Here is a 21201-nt window from a genome sequence, read left to right on the forward strand (position 1 = left end):
TATTTTTTCAATGATTGTAAATGACATTATATATAAAATATTTTTTGGTGTGTGTGTGTGTATATATATTATATATATACCATACATATATATAATATATAATATTTATTATTTATTTATTTATTTTGAGAGAGAGTTTCGCTCTTTCACCCAGGCTGGAGTGCAATGGTTCGATCTCGGCTCACTGCAACCTCCGCCTCCCATGTTCAAGCGATTCTCCTGCCTCAGCCTCCTGAGTAGCTGGGGTTACAGGCACCCACCACCACGCCCTGCTAATTTTTGTATTTTTAGTAGAGATGGTGTTTCGCCATGTGGGCCAAGGTGGTCTCAAACTTCTGACCTCAGGTGATCCATCAGCCTTGGCCTCCCAAAGGGCTAGGATTAAAGGCATGAGCCACCACGCCTGGCTGGTTTTTATGTTTTTAATTGGTGTCTATGAATTGATTGCTTAGTTTATAGAAATACAATTGATTCTTGTATGCTTGTATTATATCCTGAAACACTGCTAAACTCTCTTATTAGTTCTAGGAGTTGTTTTCTATTTTTTTGTAGATTCTCTAGGATTTTCAACATAGACGTTATGTCATCTGGAAATAGAGGCAGTTTTATTTCTTTCTTTCCAATTTGCATGTCTTTTATTTTATTGTTTTGCTTTATTGCACTGGCTAGAACTTCCAGCACGGTATTGACTAAGAGCAGTGATTTTCAGCTGTTGATAAGGGGTCATTTGGCTCTGACTGCTTTCAAAAATTTGTCTTTGTGTTTAGTTTCTAGAAGTTTAAATATAATGTGTCTTGGTATGGATTTCTTTGTGTTTACCCTGTTAGAGGTGCACCCAACTTTTTAAATCTATAGGTTTATATTTATACCATATATGGGACATTTTTAGGCGTTATTTATTTGAGTGCCGACGTCATTTCCTTTTCTCCCCAGGACTCCAATGGCTTGAATGTGAAACCTTTTGTTATAGTCACACAGGTCCTAGACTATCTATTCATTTTTTTTTCTAGTCTATTTTCTCTCTACTGTCCAGAATGAGTAATTACTATTCTATTTTCAATTCAATGGTTTATTTCATCTTTCCCCTCCATTCTGTTTTTGAGCCCATCTATTATTGAGCTTTCTATTTCACTTATTGTACTTTTTAATTCTGGAATTTTCATTTCGTTCTTTATATTTCTAATTCTTTGCTGGGACATTCTATTACTGTACTGAGGCTTCCTATTTTTAAACTTGATTCATGTATCTTCATAATTGTTTGCTGAAGTTTTTATTATGACTGTTTAAATAATTGCCACATAATTTTAACATCTCTATCATCTTGGTGTTGGTATCCATTATCTTTGTTCATTTTTTTGAGATTTTCCTATTTTTGGTATAACTACTAGCTTCCAATTTAAACCTAGACTTTTTGTACTATGTTGTTATTTAAATCTTCTATTTTAGCTTTCTCTAATACTGCTCCATCAGGGAAAATAGGGAAATTAGCTCATTGTTGCTAGGTGAAGGTAGAAGCCCAGGTTCCCCACTCAGCCTCCACTGACAGCCAAAGTGAGAGTCTCCTAACTACTACTACATAGGTGAGAGTTCCAGGTTCTTCCATGGTCTCCATTGATACCTTGGTGGAGGTGGCTTTATTATTACTTGGCAATTGTGAAAGGCCTCCTCCGACAGAACCCCTGTAGTGGGTAGAGGGATGTCTCATTACAGCTGAGTCGGGGTACAAGTCCAGACTTCTCACATGGTGTCTCACATAGATACTGCAAAGGGACGAGAGGAGTGTGATTCTCATTAACAACAAGCAGGGATTAAAGTCTTAGCTTTCTATTTGGCCATCTCTGATACCATCCCAATGGCGTGCTAGACAACTTGTTACAGCATCCTAAGAGTGAATGTCTAGGCTCTCCAATTATCCTTTGCTGGCATGGGAAGGGGTGGTACCATATTTTTTTCTGTGATGTTTGGTTGGACTATAATAATTATTATCCAAAGGCTTTCTATCTTTCTAGGCTTCCCCTTTTTTAGTCTTTTAGATAGAAAGAGCAGGTCTTTGTTGGGCTTTTTATGTCTGCAACTGTTGCCATTTCTGGGTTTCTGGCTTGTTCAGTAACAACTCTGGTGTATATGAGACACAAAGAAGACCCAGGGACCTAAACACTGTGTCATTCCTTGTGTCCTGTAGTCCTTAGCCTGTCTGCCTTCTTCTCCCTGTTTTTCAGCATCATCTTATGTTTGCTTTATACATAATATCCAGACAGCTTAGTTGTACCTTGTGGGAAAAATAGGAGAAATTATAGCGACTCTATCTTCCCAGAAGCATAAGGCTTTATTTTTATTTTTAGTTTTAGTTCTGGGGTACATATGCAGTATGTGAAGGTTTGTAACATAGGTAAACATGTGCCATGATGGTTTGCTGGACCTATCAACCCATCATCTAGGTATTAAGCCCAGCATGCATTAGCTATTTTTCCTAATACTCTCCCTACCCCCACCCCACCCGCTGACAGGCCCCAGTGTGTTGTTCCCCTCCCTGTGTCCATGTGTTCTCATTGTTCTGCTACTACTTATAAATGAGAACACTTGGTGTTTGGTTTTCTGTTCCTGCATTAGTTTGCTGAGGATTATAGCTTCCAGCTTCATCCATGTCCCTGCAAAGGACATGATCTCATTCCTTTTTATGGCTGCATAGTATTCCATGGTGTGTATATATATATACATATATATATATGTATATATATATATATACACACATATATATACCATATTTTCTTTATCCAGTCTACCATTGATGGACATTTGGGTTGATTTCATGTCTTTGTTATTGTGAATAGTGCTGCAATGAACATACACATGCACATATCCTTGTAATAGAATCATTTATATTTCTTTGAGTATCTACCCAGTAATGGGATTGCTGGGTCAAATGGTATTTCTGGTTCTAGATCTTTGAGGAATTGCCACACCGTCTTCCACAATGGTTGAACTAATTTACATTCTCACCAACAGTGTAAAAGTGTTCCTCTTTCTCTGCAACCTCGCCAGTATCTGTTGTTTCTTGACTTTTTAATAATGGCTGTTCCGACTGGTGTGAGATGGTATCTCACTGTGGTTTTGATTTGTATTTCTCTAATGATCAGTGATGTTGATCTTTTTTTCATATGTTTGTTGGCTGTATGAATGTCTTCTTTTGAGAAGTGTCTGTTCATGTTCTTTGCCTGCTTTTTAATGGGGTTGTTTGTTTTTACCTCATAAATTTGTTTGAGTTCCTTGTAGATTCTGGATATTAGACCTTTGTCAAATGGATAAATTGAAAAAATTTTCTCCCACTCTGTAGGTTGCCTGTTCATTCTAATGATAGTTTCTTTTTCTGTGCAGAGCTCATTAATTAGATCCCATTTATCAATTTTTGCTTTTACTGCAATCGCTTATGGTTATTTCATCATGACATCTTTGCCTATGCCTATGTCCTGAATGTTACTGCGTAGATTTTCTTCTAGGGTTTTTATAGTTTTGGGTTTTACATTTAACCCTTTACGCCATCTCGAGTTAATTTTTTTAGTAAGGTATGAGGAAGGGGTCCAGTCTCAATTTTGAGCAAATGGATAGCCAGTTCTCCCAGCACCATTTATTAAATGAGGGATTATTTCCCCATTGCTTCTTTTGGTGAAATTTGTCAAAGATCAGATGGTTGTAGATGTGCAATCTTATTTCTGAGTTCTCTTCTGTTCCATTGGTCTGTGTCTCTTTTTGCACCATTACCATGCTGTTTTGGTTATTGTAGCCTTATGGTATAGTTTAAAGTCTGGTAGCGTGATGCCTCCAGCATTGTTCTTTTTGCTTAGGATTGTCATGGCTATATGGGCTCTTTTTGGCTCCGTAAAAAAATTAAAATAGTTTTTTTCTAATTCTGTGAAGAATGTCAATGGTAGTTTAATGGGAATAGCATTGAATCTATAAATTACTTTGGGCAGTATGGTCATTTTCATGATATTGGTTCTTCCTATCCATGAGCATGGAATATTTTTCATTTGTTTGTGTCCCCTCTGGTTTCCTTGAGCAGTGGTTTGTAGTTCTCCTTGAAAAGGAACTTCACTTCCCTTGTTAGCTGTATTCCTAGGTATTTTATTCTCTTTGTAGCAATTGCGAATGGGGGTTCATTCATAATTTGGCCCTCTGCTTGCCTGTTGTTGGTGTGTAGGAGTGCTTGTGACTTCTGCACATTGACTTTGTATCCTGAGACTTTGCTGAAGTTGCTTATCAGCTTAAGAAGCTTTGGGGCTGAGACGATGGGGTTTTCTAGATATAGGATCATGTCATCTGCAAACAAGGACATTTTGATTTCCTCCCTTCCTATTTGAATACCCTTTATTTATTTCTCCTGCCTGGTTGCCCTGGCCAGAACTTACAATACTATGTTGAATAGGAGTGGTGAGAAAGGGCATCTTTGTCTTGTACCGGTTTTCAAGAGGAATGCTTCCAGCTTTTGCCCATTCAATATGATATTGGCTGTGGGTTTGTCATAAATGGCTCTTATGATTTTGAAGTATGTTCCTTCAATACCTAGTTTACTGAGAGTTTTTGACATGAAAGGAAGTTGGATTTTATTGAAGGCCTTTTCTGCGTCTATTGAGATAATCATGTGGTTTTTGTCTTTAGATCTATTTATGTGATGAATTACGTTTATTGATTTGCATATGTTGAACAAGCCCTGCATCCTGGGAATGAAGCCAATTTGATCGCAGTGGATAAGTTTCATGAGGTGCTGCTGGATTCGGTTTGCCGTATTTTATTGAGAATTTTTGCATCAATGTTCATCAGGGATATTGGCCTGAAGTTTTCTTTTTTTGTTGTATCTCTGCCAGGTTTTGGTATCAGGGTGATGCTGGCCTCATAGAATGAGTTAGGGAGGAGTCCTTCCTTTTCAATTATTTGGAATAGTTTCAGAAGAAATGGTATCAGCTCCTCTTTGTATTTATGGTAGAATTCAGCTGTAAATCCAACTGGTCTTGGGCTTTCTTTTGTTGGTTAGCTATTTATGATTGCTTTAATTTTGGAACTTATTATTGGTCTATTGAGGGATTCAACCTATTCCTGGTTCAGTCTTGGGAGGGTGTATGTGTCCAGGAATTTATCCGTTTTCTTTAGATTTTCTACTTTATTTGCATAGATCTGTTTATAGTATTATCTGATGGTTGTTTATATTTCTGTGGGTCAGTAGTGATATCCACTTTTTCATTTGTTATTGTGTCTGTTTGATTCTTCTCTCTTTTCCTCTTTATTAGTCTAGCTAAAAATATGGAACACTTCATGAATTTGCGTGACATCCTTGTGCAGGGGCCATGCTAATCTCCTCTGTTTTTGTACCAATTTTAGTATATGTGCTATCAAAGTGAGCACAGCATAAGCCTTCTAAAACAATTTTTAAAAATAAAAATTGTGTCCACCTGTGTACCTCTTCCACTGGTAGAAAGTAATGAGCTCATTTAAGATCACCAAAACATCACAGGCCAGACTAGAGCTCTTTCACAGTAGCTTCCATCTCATCGTGGTTTGATGCAGTCTGTTGGTAATGATAAATATTTTTCTAGACACAATTTCTCCTTGATTGGTTAGCTGGAAGGCAGGAGAGCTTTTCAGTCTCCCTAGGTGGACTGAGCTGATTATGAAGAGACCACAGAAAACTTATCTTTTCCTTGATGGCATCAGACTCAATAGAATCCACTTAGGGACTATACACAGGAAAGCAAGATGGGGCTAACTAAAGTAATGTAGGAAAAAGGTATTCTCTTGTACCTGATGTTCCCCCTTTGGCAAAAGGGAATCTCTGTCACTTGAACATCTATGTCTCTAAAGGAACCTGCTAAAGGTTACTGCTACAAATATTGGGAAATTGGTTTTACCATTAGATTCTGCTTGATACCACATTGCATGGGCTGCTTCCCAAGGCACAAAAGTGTTAGATAAATGTCTTCTTCAATAATTACATAGTAACAACTGAATGTGTAACTACGTGACACCTTGGCAAAACTCAATAATAATTTCATAGTATTTTTGTTTTCCTCGACTAGTGCTATTATATCAGAGAAACAGTTATACTAAATCATAATGCTTTAGTGATAACATATTTATTTACTAAATGATCAGGTGTGACATGAAATTTCTTCTTAAATTATATTTAACAAGATACACAGTAATTTCATTATTTTCTGCTGTTTGCTATGTGAAGTAAACCTCTAATTTTTTAAAGTTTCCAGTGTCTCTTGTGGTTGTTATTATTCTTGTTTTTGTTTATTACAAGTGTTTATTAACACTTGTGTCACATTTAAAAGACATGTTACTCTTTCATTGGATAATGTAAAGAATTTAGTATAGTTTTTCTTTCTGTTTCCAGCTCTGTGTGTTGAAGATATTTTAAAGTTGATAACTTAGATTACAAGGGAAAATTGTCATTGAACACTGCCAGATCAAAGAAAATGTCACTAGTTCTAACAGTTGCTGAGAAATTAACCCTCTTTGCATGAAATGTAAGCATTGGATCCCATAGGACAAGTAAAACTTCTTTAACTTGATGATTTTATTCAATAAGCATCTATATATACTGCACATTCTAAAGCTCACACTACTTTGCTCATTCTGTGTTATTTAAACTTCTGTAATTTCCTCTACTCCTAATCACCAGGCTCTATAGAACAAACAAAGAGAAATACTTGCATGAAATTGCAGACAACTTTAACAATCTGATTTTACAAAAGTCAGAAAGTATTTTTTTCTTGGTAATTCTTATTTGAAATGAAGCAGTTCAATAACAGGCAAACAGCATTGTTGACACACTAATCCAAGCTCTCTCAATCTCAGTACTGTTGACATTTAGGATTTGAAAGTTTTTTTGGTGGAAAAAGGGGCTGTCCTCTGCTGTTTAGTAGTACACCACTGGCCTTTACCAGCTAAATGTCAGTAGCATTTCCCACCAGTTGTGACAACCCGAAATGGTTCCAGACATTACCAAATGTACCCTAGGGGGCCAAAATTGTCCCTAGTATGTATCCTCTAAAAAAAAAGATTAAATGGAAGTTAAATAATGTTCTGATGGAGATTGCAGTGTAGTCAAATTCTACCACATATTGGCCTATTAATGAAGTGAAGCTATTCCAGAAGAACATTTCCTGAGAAGAAAGCTGTATCCCCTGCCCATTTGTAGTTAAGTGCCAATAGGGAGTTTATGTCACCTCCTGAAGCTCCAATTCTTTGCCTGATATCAAAAGTATGGTTACATTATCCTGTGCCTAGTAACTAAAACCAAGAGATGTTGACAAATGTATAGAGAATAGAGGTGAATAATAAAAAAAGAGAGAAAACACAAACAATACATAAATATTAGTCTGTAAGATTCAGTACTGACATAACATATGAGTAACACATGAGCAATAAACTTTTTTAAAAATCTTGTGAGTATATAGTAGGTGTTATATTATGGGGTACATGAGATGTTTTGATACAGGCATGCAATGCCTAATAATCGAATCATCAAAAATAGGGTATTCATCCCCTCGAGCATATTTCCTTTGTGTTACAGACAATCCAGTTATACTCATTTAGTTATTTTTAAATGTACAATAAATTATTTTTGTTTGTAATCACCCTGTTGTGTTATCAAATACTAGGCCTTATTTATTATTTCTAACTGCTTTTTGTATCCATTGACCATCCCCATCCCCCCCAACCCTCATTACCCTTCCTAGCCTCTGTAAACCACCCTTCTACTCAGATGAACAGTAAATTTAATGGAACATATAGACAGTCACAATGCATTTTATAGGAGACCTGGTGCTCATAGCTGTTCTTCAGGTTATGAAGTCTATTGCCACTGATTTTTTTTGTCTTTTCCTAACTTCTGAATAGTTGATACTAGGACTCAGTAGGGTAATAGCCAAAGTTTAAGATCAAAAGTCTCTGATACTTGAAATTGCAACCCCCACCCAATCCCTGTGGAGAGCCCTAAGGAGATACCAGGTCTTATCAGAGAGCAACAATTCTCTTGTCTTCCTTTGGCAAACTAGAGAGTAACAAAGGTTAATTTATATTGCATATAACTAAAACATATTATAATTTTCTATAACAAGCAGAAACATTAGTTTTAAAATATGTATGCACAATAAAAAAATGCATAAATGAAAAAGGCAAGACATTATTTGGTTAGGGGATGGATTACAGCCTCCAAATATGTCAAGGAATGGCTTGCAGAAAAGTTTCTTTTTTTTTTTTTTTACTATCATGTGCTAGACAAAGTCATTTCTTAATTACTTTTCACAGCTTCCTTCTAATCCCCTAGACTTATTTGCTATATGGAATCATAATGAAAGATGCATGAACAACAAGCTATGATACTGTAATGACACTTGAGGCTCTACTTAAGTTATAATCCAAGTTGTATGTCATGGCAGATCAAGCACTTCTTTTGTAAATACTTTTTGTTAAATCATAACGTTCCTTACTAGGGGGAACATGACTAGCTCTATGATTTAAACTCAGAAAGATAACCAGGAATTAAATATCTCGTTAAAAGTTCACTTTCAGAACAAGGTAAAATCATGACTTTCATACATACACAAAAATTGATTAAAGATTTATTTTATTCATACAGTATGAGGGAACCAGGCAGATATTATAACTGGTTCAAAATAAAAGTCAAAAGAGCTAAAATTTTTATGGAGTAAAAGAATGTTGACAAATGGAGACAAAACTGGTTTTTCCAAGGTGAAGTGGAGGAGCCAAATGTCTAACAGAAAGAGTAGAATTTATATATCAGTTACCTTCAACTTACAAGAAGTTGCAAAATAATTCAGACAAGGAACAATGAACAATGAACAGAACAATGATTTTGCTTAAATCAGGCCTAAAGGATACGCTAGAGATGATGTATCATTTCCCACCAAAACATATCAATTTTTACTAAAATTCCCCTCCTTTTTGATCAAAAAAGCCTGAAAAATTATCTTGATCAAAAAATAAGACATATCATCAGACTGGACCTAATTATTTATGAAGGTGCAGCAAGTGTGCTAATTTGCCATATGGACCTTCTTAAGTTTATTTTGATGGATGTTTTCATAAAGAATCTCAGATTGGACTTTTAAAAGCTCTTTATTATGTGTGGACTTGAGGCTAGGAAACAAGGATTTTGCCAATAGTACCTACAAATATGGGTGAATTTCTTTCTTTTTTTATTTTTTGAGACCGAGTCTCGCTCTGTCACCCAGGCTGGAGTGCAGTGGTGCAATCTCGGCTCACTGCAACCTCTGCCTCCCAGGTTCAAGTAATTCTCCTCCTCAGCCTCCCAAGTAACTGGGACTACAGGCATGAGCCACCATGCCTGGCTAACTTTTTCTATTTTTAGTAGAGACGGTGTTTCACCATGTTAGCCAGGATGGTCTAGATCTCCTGACCTCGTGGTCCGCCCGCCTCGTCCTCCCAAAGTGTTGGGATTACAGGCATGAGCCACAGCACCTGGCCTGAATTTCTTTCTTTTTAAGGTTCTCAAAACATCCTAAAGTCCCTGGCTTGCCAGGAAGTGACCTTCCTTACTCATCTGTAAGTCTGAGAACCCTGGAAGCCAGATACCATGCCAGTTTTCCCAAGTTTACTTTGTAAGCATTGGCTTTATAAAGTCAGCTTTGGTGCCTTAAAAGTATCTGTTCATATCTAATTGAATAAGCATAATTTTCACATATAACATCCTAGGCAAGTCCTTGGTTGTATAACCAATGTTTCCAATTATTCTCCAGTAAAAGGAGAATAAATTCTTACCGCAACTATGCAAGTCACTACATTGCTATGAAAATAAAAATGTTCGATAAGAGTTTCTGAATTCTGAAGGGGTCAACAAGGGGAATAAAATATCATTTATAAATATTTCATTTCAGTTTATAAAAGCAGAGTCTACTAAATTATTATAAGTTATAGATAGTGTAAAGGTACAAAAGTGTGATACCTTTCCTCACCAATCATAAGGGTAACAGCCAAGACTCCTATAACAAAAGATAGGTTAACAAGAGACAAGCATGACAAATTTATTTAATCAAAATTTTACATGACACAGGAGCCTTCGGAAATGAGGACCCCCAAACCTAGAGGAAACCGTCTATATACTTAGGTTCAATATAGAATGGATAGCCATGTAGAAATGTGATTAGACAGAAGAGTATGACCTAATGGTAATAGATTGAGTGGGGGGATCCAGCAAGGCCTATCTGTTCAGAGACCGGTTGACCTCCCTGTGTAGCATTTCTTCTTCCTCAGTATGATACACAACCCCTCTGGAATGAAGGTCTTCAAGGGAAAGGGGAACAGGGAGAGAGTTACCTTTCTAGGTTTAATGGCTTGCTTTTGGGGAGAGGGGTTCTAGTTTTCATGACCCTCTTTGGAGAAGAGGAATTCTTGTTTCCATGACTTGCTTTGGGGGAGAACAAGGAGGAGGAGACAGGAGAATGTAAGAAGATCAGAAAGACCTTGTTTCTGAGGCCTTTCTAGTTTCCTTCAATTCAAAGTATTCAGTATGCCAAGGTGCCATACTTCGGGGTATCATGTTCTGAGCCCCAACAATAGCATAAAAGACAAAGGACTTCCTTATACATCTTGAAAATAAAACATTAAAACATCAACAATATTATTTAAAAATTTACATCATAGGCCAGGCACAGTGGTGCACGCCTGTAATCCTAGCACTTTGGGAGGCCAAAGCAGATAGATCACCTGAGGTCAGGGGTTCCAGACCAGCCTGGCCAACATGACGAATCCCTGTCTCTACTAAAAATACAAAAATTAGCTGGGTGTGGTGGCAGGTGCCTATAATCCCAACTACTCAAGAGGCTGAGGCCGGATAATTGCTTGAACCCAGGGGGCAGAGGTTGCAGTGAGCCAAGATGGCACCATTTTACTCCAGCCTGGGCGAAAGAGCGAAACTCTGTTTCAAAAAAAAAAAAAAAAATTACATCGTATCATTCAGTCTTATGTAATAATTCTTGCTCCATAAGATCTTGTATTAGCAGAAGCCTATACCCAAAAGTACCTGTCGTAATCCTTTTCCATGCAGCTCTGAGACAGTCATCCTTTTTTAATGACAAAGCACTGAGGACTGTAGTTGATTGCATATGCTTTCAAGAAAGGATCAGAGTAAAACAAACAAACAAAAAATATCTAGGACAAAAGACTATGGTTAGTTATTACTAATAGCTTTCAAAAGTGAAAGGTCTAATGAGCATTTGTTGTAAGAAAAATGCAGCTGACAATAAAATTTGGTTGTTTCTTTGACATGCAAAACAAGATAGTTAAGCCTGCCGAAAAAAGTTTTAGACAAAATAATTATAAACAGTGATTAAATCTATTATTAAAGAAAATAGTGAACATTACATCTAAATTATAAAAAATAGATGAATATATCCTTTACAGAGAAAAAATCTTGAGATATAACATATAAGTCTGACATAATATGCAGTAAATATACTAAGCATGTAGTAAGAATATACCAAGAATATGTCAATATTAAGTAAAAAGATTCAGTAAGTATGGAATACACCACAAACATCTGTATATTAATAAAACTCCATAGTTAAGTGATGTGAATTCCTATTTGAAATCTAGTGGCCTAGAAGATTCCATTTTCAATTTAAAGAAGCAAAGTTATAACCAAGTTAATATTTTTTAAAATAACTGAAATTATGACTGATAACACTATACTGCTGTCATCTAATATCAGACAAAACACCACTAGCACTCTGATAAATAAAAATATATATCATGGACAGCAAGGGCTTTGACAAATTTCTTGAAATTTCCCAAACAGCATACCATTTTTGAAATATTTATACCAATAATATTTTACCCACACAAATCTAACTTACAGAAGGCTGAGCGTCTTTTCTGATTTGAAAACTGTTCTCATAGAACTCATCAGCAGTAACATATCAATAAACCTAATTATTTTTAGCACCTCTCATTTTACTAGATGAAGGAAAAAAATCTTTGTGCCATTGCACAGGGCCTAAAAAGGTAATTTTAGTTGTAAAAGATAAGGTGAAAGCTTTATTTTATTTTTTTATATGCAGGATTAGACTTGGGGAAGGCAAAAATAAAAAATGTCATGGTATTTGAACATTTAAGATACAAATTGGATCATAGGTGCCTGAGAAATAATACTTGGCTATTCATTTCCAAATGTCAATAGAACATTAAAACAAAACTTAGAAGATAACATGATTGTAATGAATGTTTGTTTTTGTGAGGAAACTTTGTTTTCTTGAATGACCAAGGACATTATACAGACAACATAAACCATAGAATCTTATTGTGGTATGACACAAATCTTTGTTATCTAAGCAGAATAACGGAAAACAACAACAATTGCAACAATAAAAAAATAACCTTTCTTATAGTAGGTGAAGGCAATGAACCAAGGAGACAGGCCTATCAATTTAAGTAAACTCTGCTAAAGTTTTTAACACAGTTCATAACTTTTCAAACTCAGGTATTATAAAGCAAGGGAAGTAAAATGTATTTCTACCTTTTGTCTATCATTATACTCCTTCATATTCTGGAATAAACTGACACTTTAGGACCCATATCAGGATGTCCACAAGGTCAGAATTAATTTCATAATATTATTAGTAACATTCAATGTGTTCATTGTTGCTATCTTTGAATTCATCAATAAGTGTGCATTTTAAAAATTCCCCAGTTTCAATTTCCAATATAGTAAGTATCAATAGTTAGAACCTACAAAAAAAAGCTCTATAGGGTCCTCAATAAGCTTTAAGAGCACAAAGAGATTTGAAGAGTGAAAAAACAGAATAAAAAAAAAAACTCCTTTGGGAAGAAACTACTCCTTTCCATGGAAAATCAAAATACATCAAACACAGTTGTAATTCTCTGAAACTATTACTCCTACATAGTCTCATTCACATATATTAATTTTAACTTTTAACCAAAGCAATTTCTACTTCACAGTGTAAACTTCCTTGCAGTCCATCCTTGCAATCTAGCAGAGCTCATGAATACACATAATGCAACTTTCTACAGTCATACTTTATATGATTTCTCAAAGTTGCAAAGTGAACATGTTCATTAACAGACCCAAATATATCATCTCTCTGTAGCATATACAACTAAGAAGCAAAAGTATATAAGCTTAATATTATGATTAGTACTCAATACTTTGGCATTCTATCCTACTTAGAAATGATCTAGATATCCAATGACTATTAATTAACCCAAAAGGATATCAGCTGGGGTGGGCATTCCAAGATGGCCAAATAGGAACAGCTCCAGTCTGCAGCTCCCAGCATGATCGACACAGAAGATGGGTGGTTTGTGCATTTCCAACTGAGGTACTTGGTTCATCTCACTGGGACTGGTTGGACAGTGGGTGAAGCCTACGGAGGGCAAGCTGAAGCAGGGCGGGGCATCGCCTCACCTAGGAAGCACAAGGGGTTGGGGGATTTCCCTTTCCTAGCCAAGGGAAGCTGTGACAGATTACCTGGAAAAATGGGACATTCCCGCCCAAAGACTGCACTTTTCCCAAGGTCTTAGCAACTGGCAGACAAGGAGATTCTCTCCTGTGCCTGGCTTGGCGGGTCCCATGCCCATGGAACCGTGCTCACTGCTAGTGCAGCAGTCTGAGTTTGAACTGCGAGGCAGCAGCATGGCTCGGGGAGGGGCATCTGCCATTGCTGAGGCTTGAGTAGGTGAACAAAGCAGCCGGGAAGCTCGAACTGGGTGGAGCCCACTGCAGCTCAACAAGGCCTACTGCCTCTAGACTCCACCTCTGTGGGCAGGGCATAGCTGAACAAGAGGCAGCAGACAACTTCTGCAGACTTAAACGTCCCTGTCTGACAGCTCTGAAGATGGCAGTGGTTCCCCCAGCATGGCATTTGAGCTCTGAGAATGGACAGACTGCCTCCTCAAGTGGGTCCCTGACCCATGAGTAGCCTAACTGGGAGACACCTCCCAGTAGGGGCTGAAAGACACCTCATTTAGGCAGCTGCCCCTCTGGGACGAAGCTTCCAGAGGAAGGATCAGGCAGCAATATTTGCTATTGTGCAATATTTGCTGTTCTGCAGCCTCTGCTGGTGATACCCAGGCAAACAGGGTCTGGAGTGGAACTCCAGCAAACTCCAACAGACCTGCAGCTGACTGTTAGAAGGAAAACTAACAAACCGAAAGGAATAGCATCAACATCAACATCAACAAAAAGGTCATCCACACCAAAACCACATCTGTAGGTCGCCATCATCAAAGACCAAAGGTAGATAAAACCACAAAGATGGGGAGAAACCAGAGCAGAAAAGCTGAAAATTCTAAAAATCAGAGCACCTCTTCTCCTCCAAAGGATCGCAGCTCCTCACCAGCAACAGAACAAAGCTGGATGGAGAATGACTTTGACGAGTTGATAGAAGTAGGCTTCAGAAGGTCAGTAATAACAAACATCTCCGAGCTAAAGTAGGTTGTTTGAACCCATTGCAAGGAAGCTAAAAACCTTGAAAAAATATTAGATGAATGGCTAATTAGAATAAACAGTGTAGAGAAGATCTTAAATGACCTGATGGAGCTGAAAACCGTGGCATGAGAATTTCATGATGCATGCAGAAGCTTCAATAGCCAATTTGATCGGAAGAAAGGGTATAAGTGATTGAAGATCAAATTAATGAAATAAAGTGAGAAGACAGGGTTAGAGAAAAAAGAGTAAAAAGAAATGAACAAAACCTCCAAGAAATATGAGACTATGTGAAGAGACCAAATCTACGTTTGATTGGTGTACCTGAAAGTGATGGGGAGAATGGAACCAAGTTGGAAAACACTCTTCAGGATATTATCCAGGAGAACTTCCCCAACCTAGCAAGGCAGGCCAACATTCAAATTCAGGAAATACAGACAGCTCCACAAAGATACTCCTTGAGAAGAGCAACCCCAAGACACATAATTGTCAGATTCACCAAAGTTGAAATGAGGGAAAAAGTATTAAGGGCAGCCAGAGAGGAAGGTCGAGTTACCCACAGAGAGAAACCCATCAGACTAACAGCGGATCTCTCAGCAGAAACCCTACAAGCCAGAAGAGAGTGGGGGCCAATATTCAACATTCTTAAAAGAAAAGAATTTTCAACCCAGAATTTCATATCCAGCCAAACTAAGGTTCATAGGTGAAAGAGAAACAAAATCCTTTACAGACAAGCAAATGCTGAGAGATTTTGTCACCACCAGGCCTGCCTTACAAGAGCTCCTGAAGGAAGCACTAAACATGGAAAGAAACAACCAGTACCAGCCACTGCAAAAACATGCCAAATTGTAAAGACCATCGATGCCATGGAGAAACTGCATCAAGTAACGGGCAAAATAACCAGCAAACATCATAATGACAGGATCAGATTCACACATAACAATATTAACCTTAAATGTAAATGGGCTAAATGCCCCAATTAAAAGACACCAACTGGCAAATTGGATAAAGAGTCAAGACCCATCCGTGTGCTGTATTCAGGAGACCCATCTCTCATGCAAAGACGCACATAGGGTCAAAATAAAGGGATGGAGGAAGATCTACCAAGCAAATGGAAAGCAAAAAAAAAAAAAAATAAAGGCAGGGATTGCAATCTTAGTCTCTGATAAAACAGACTTTAAACCAACAAAGATCAAAAGAGACAAGACCATTACATAATGGTAAAGGGATCAATTCAACAAGAAGAGCTAACTATCCTAAATATATATGCACCCAATACAGGAGCACCCAGATTCATAAAGCAAGTCCTTAGAGACCTACAAAGAGACTTAGACTCCCACACAATAATAATGGGAGACTTTAACACCCAACTGTCAATATTAGATGGATCAACGAGACAGAATGTTAACAAGGATATCCAGGACCTGAACTCAGCTCTGCAACAAGCAGACCTGATAGACATCTACAGAACTCTCCACTCCAAATCAACAGAATTTACATTCTTCTCAGCACCACTTCACAGTTATTCTAAAATTGACCGCATAATTGGAAGTAAAGCTCTCCTCAGCAAATGTAAAAGAACAGAAATCACAACAAACAGTCTCTCAGACCACAGTGCAATCAAATTAGAACTCAGGATTAAGAAACTCACTCAAAACCACACAACTGCGTGGAAACTGAACAACCTACTCTGAATGACTACTGGGAAAATAACAAAATGAAGGCAGAAATAAAGATGTTCTTTGAAACCAATGAGAACAAAGACACAATGTACCAGAATCTCTGGGACACGTTTAAAGCAGTGTGTAGAGGAACATTTATAGCACCAAATGCCCACAAGAGAAAGCAGGAAAGATCTAAAATTGACACCCTAACATCACAATCAAAAGAACTAGAGAAGCAAAAGCAAACAAATTCAAAAGCTAGCTGAAGGCAAGAAATAACTAAGATCAGAGCAGAAATGAAAGAGGTAGAGACACAAAAAAAAAAACCCTTCAAAAAATCAGCGAATCCAGGAGCTGGTTTTTTGGAAAGATCAACAAAATTGACAGACTGCTAGCAAGACAAATAAAGAAGAAAAGAGAGAAGAATCAAATAGATGCAATAAAAAATGAGAAAGGGGTTATCACCACCAATCCCACTGATATAAAAACTACCATCAGAGAATAATATAAATACCTCTATGCAAATAAACTAGAAAATCTAGAAGATATGGATAAATTCCTGGACACATACACCATCCCAAGACTAAACAAGGAAGAATTTGAATCACTGAGTAGACCAATAACAGGCTCAGAAATTGAAATAATAATTAATAGCCTACCAACCAAAAAAAGTCCAGGACCAGACGGATTCACAGCCAAATACTACCAGAGGTACAAAAAGGAGCTGGTATCATTCCTTCTGAAACTATTCCAATCAATAGAAAAAGAGGGAATCCTCCCTAACTCAGTTTATGAGGCCAACATCATCCTGATACCAAAGTCTGGCAGAGATACAACAAAAAAAGAGAATTTAGACCAATATCCCTGATGAACATTGATGCGAAAATCCTCAATAAAAACTGACAAACCGAATCCAGCAGCACATCAAAAAGCATATCCACCACAATGAAGTCGGCCTCATCCCTGGGATGCAAGGCTGGTTCAACATATGCCAATCAATAAATGTAATCCATCACATACACAGAACCAACAACAAAACCACATGATTATCTCAATAGATGCAGAAAGGCCTTCAACAAAATTCAGCAGCGCTTCATGCTAAAAACTCTCAATAAACTAGGTACTGATGGAACCTATCTCAAAATAATAAGAGCTATTTATGACAAACCCATAGCCAATATCATACTGAATGGGCAAAAACTAGAAGCATTCCCTTTGAAAACCGGCACAAGACAAGGATGCCCTCTCTCACCACTCCTATTCGACATAGTGTTGGAAGTTCTGGCAAGGGCAATCAGGCAAGAGAAAGAAATAAATGGCATTCAATTAGGAAATGAGGAAGTCAAATTGTCCCTGTTTGCAGATGACATGATTGTATATTTAGAAAACCCCATCGTCTCAGCCCAAAATCTCCTTAAGCTGATAAGCAACTTCAGCAAAGTCTCAGGATACAAAACCAATGTGCAAAAATCACAAGCATTCCTATACACCAATAACAGACAGATAGAAAGCCAAATTATGTGTGAACTCCCATTCACAATTGCTTCAAAGAGAATAAAATACCTAGGAATCCAACTTACAAGGGATGTGAAGGACCTCTTCAAGGAGAACTACTAACCACTGCTCAACGAAATAAAAGAGGACACAAACAAATGGAAGAATATTCCATGCTCATGAATAGGAAGAATCAATATCATGAAAATGGCCATGCTGCCCAAAGTAATTTGTAGATCAATGCCATCCCCATCAAGCTACCAATGACTTTCTTCACAGAATTGGAAAAAACTACTTTAAAGTTCATATGGAACCCAAAAAGAGCCTGCATTGCCAGGACAATCCTAAGCAAAAAGAACAAAACTGGAGGTATCACGCTACCTGACTTTATACTACAAGGCTACAGTAACCAAAACAGCATGGTACTGGTACCAAAACAGATTTATAGACCAATGGAGCAGAACAGAGGCCTCAGAAATAACATCACACATCTGTAACAATCTGATCTTTGACAAACCTGACAAAAACAAGAAAGGGGGAAATGATTCTCTATGTAATAAATGGTGCTGGGAAAACTGGCTAGTCATATGTAGAAAGCTGAAACTGGATCCCTTCCTTACACATTATACAAAAATTAATTCAAGATGGATTAAAGACTTAAATGTTAGACCTAAAACCATAAAAACCCTAGAAGAAAACCTATGCGATACCATACAGGACATAGGCATGGGCAGAACTTCATGACTAAAACACCAAAAGTGATGGCAACAAAAGCCAAAATTGACAAATGGGGTCTAATTAAACTAAAGAGCTTCTGCACAGCAAAAGAAACTGCCATCAGAGTGAACAGGCAACCTACAAAATGGGAGAAAATTTTTGCAATCTACCCATCTGACAAAGGGCTAATATCCAGAATCTACAAAGAATTCAAACAAATTTACAAGAAAACAAACAATCCCATCAAAAAGTGGACAAAGGATATGAACAGACACTTCTCAAAAAAGACATTTATGCAGCCAACAGACACATGAAAAACTGCTCATCATCACTGGTCACCAGAGAAATGCAAATCAAAACCACAGTGAGATACCATCTCATGCCAGTTAGAATGACAATCATCAAAAAGACAGGAAACAACAGATACTGAAGAGGATGTGGAGAAATAGGAACACTTTTACACTGTTGGTGGGAGTGTTAAGTAGTTCAACCATTGTGGAAGACAGTGTGGCAATTCCTCAGGGATCTAGAACTAGAATTACCATTTGACTCAGCAATCCCATTACTGGGTATATGCCCAAAGGATTATAAATCATGCTACTATAAAGACACATGCACACATATGTTTATTTCGGCACTATTCACAATAGCAAAGACTTGAAACCAAGCCAAACGTCCATCAATGATAGACTGGATTAAGAAAATGTGGCACATATACACCATGGAATACTATGCAGCCATAAAAAGGGATGAGTTTATGTCCTTTGCAAGGACATGGATGAAGCTGGAAACCCTCATTCTCAGCAAACTGTTACAAAGACAGAAAACCAAACACTGCATGTTCTCACTCGTAGGTGGGAATTGAACAATGAGATCACTTGGACACAGGGCGGGGAACATCACACACCAGGGCCTGTTGGGGGTTGGGGGGCTTGGGGAGGGATAGCATTAGGAGAAATACCTAATGTAGATGATGAGTTGATGGGTGCAGCAAACCAACATGGCACATGTATACCTATGTATCAAACCTGCATGTTGTGCACATGTACTCTAGAACTTAAAGTATAATAAAAAAAATTAAAAAATAAAAATAAAAAAATTTAAAAAATGTTATCAACTTAATGTTTTAGGTTATCTAAAGACTTGGAAATTATCTTCAAGCTGATATGCTATAAAACATAATTACTGGTTAAATAAAGTTTGCCAGAATAATTATTCCATTTGATTAAACACAAATTTACGTTCTTCATAATCTTCAACCTTAACTAGATGCAATATTAGCTTATTCCCTCAGTAAATCTGTACAACTTTAGGAAGAACATGCCAAAGTAGAATAAAATCTACACTTGTACTTAATAATGATAAATCAGAAAAGACATAGGTCTTTTATTAAGCCAAAATATTAAGCTAGTCTCATTCGCCAAACACTTACCTACATCATGTGAACTCGAATTCTTAAAATGTTTTGAATTGGTTTCTGAATTCTGTGAGAATACTTTTAACATCTAACATACCAAAAACATTAGAAATTCAATTTCCTTATTTTCCGAGAATTTTAGGAATATTCTAATTACATAAGAATTTAATCATCTCTATAAGCGAATCCTCTAAGATACTTTATATTCTAATTTATTAATATCACCCAAACATAGCAAAATATTATACTGTGTCTTAGTTTACTCAGGCTATCAACAAAGCACCATAAACTGGGTGGCTTAATCAACAAAAATTTTTTCCTCATAGTTCTGGTGGCTGAGAAGTCCAGGATTAAGGTGCCTGCAAGATAAGTTTTATTCTGAAGGTCTCTTCTCTTGACTTGTAGGTAGCTGCCATCTTGCTGTGGCTCACATGACCTCTTCTTTGGTCACAGTCCTATCAGATCAGGGCCCAACCCATATGACCTCATTTAACCTTAATTACCTCCAAAAGAGCCTATCTCCAATGCGGTCACATTGAGGGTTAGGGCTTCAACATATGAATTTTGGTGGGACACAATTCAGTCCATGGCATATCCTTACAAAAAAAGAAGTAAAGTTCCTTATGAAGTACAGACACTTAGACATGCAGACACAGTAAGGGCTTATGGCATCAATTCTAAAATGTCAGCCAGGAGCCAAGAGTAAACTCAGAAGCATATAACATAGTAATGAGTGAGTTGTTGCTCTATTAGTTCACAAGAGAGCTGGTTGTTTAAAAGAGCTTGACATCTCTCTTGCTTCCTTCTCTCTTGCTCCTTCTCTCACTGTGTGATATGCCTGTTCCCTCTTCATCTTCCCCCATGAATGAAAAGCTTCCTGAGGCCCACACCAGAAGCACATGCTGATCCATGCTTGTACAGTTGGCAGAACCATGAGCCAAATAAACCTCTTTTCTTCATAAATTACCCAGCCTCAGGTATTTCTTTATAGCAACATAAAACAGACTAACACAGACCTTGAGATGAAGAGATTATTCTAGATTATCTGGGTGGGCCCAATCCAGTCACAACAGTCCTTATAAGAGAGAGGCAGAAGGATCAGAGACATAAAAGGAGATGGGATGACAGAAGCAGAGGTGAGAGAGTTGGAGAGAGATTTAAATATGCTACAGTGCTGGCTTTGAAGCTCGAGGAAGCTGGGCCATGAACCAAGGAACCGAGGCAGCCTACTGAAGCTGGAAAATGTAAGGAAACATTCTCCCCCTGAGCTTCCAGGAGGAAAGCAGCCCTTATGACACTTTGACGAATCCACTGAGAGCAGTTTTGGGTTTCTGACTTTTAGAACTGTAAGATAAATTTGTGTTATTTTAACCTACTAAGTTTGTGGCTTTTGTCTTTTTTTTTTTTTTTTTTTTTTTTTTTTT

The 21201-nt window shown here is 37.4% G+C and overlaps 1 protein-coding gene and 1 non-coding gene across 2 annotated transcripts in view; one reads left to right on the plus strand and one right to left on the minus strand.

Annotated features, from left to right (window-relative positions):
• IL1RAPL2 (interleukin 1 receptor accessory protein like 2) overlaps positions 1-21201 on the plus strand; it is a 1126326-nt gene that overhangs the window by 1031702 nt on the left and 73423 nt on the right. The window lies entirely within an intron of this gene.
• LOC116812294 (U6 spliceosomal RNA) lies at positions 5290-5397 on the minus strand. Its single transcript, XR_004370607.1, has one exon. It is a non-coding gene; the product is annotated as a U6 spliceosomal RNA (small nuclear RNA).

This window comes from Hylobates moloch, unplaced genomic scaffold (genome assembly GCF_009828535.3).
Source record: "Hylobates moloch isolate HMO894 unplaced genomic scaffold, HMol_V3 SCAFFOLD_7, whole genome shotgun sequence".
Classification (NCBI taxonomy): Eukaryota; Metazoa; Chordata; class Mammalia; order Primates; family Hylobatidae; genus Hylobates; species Hylobates moloch.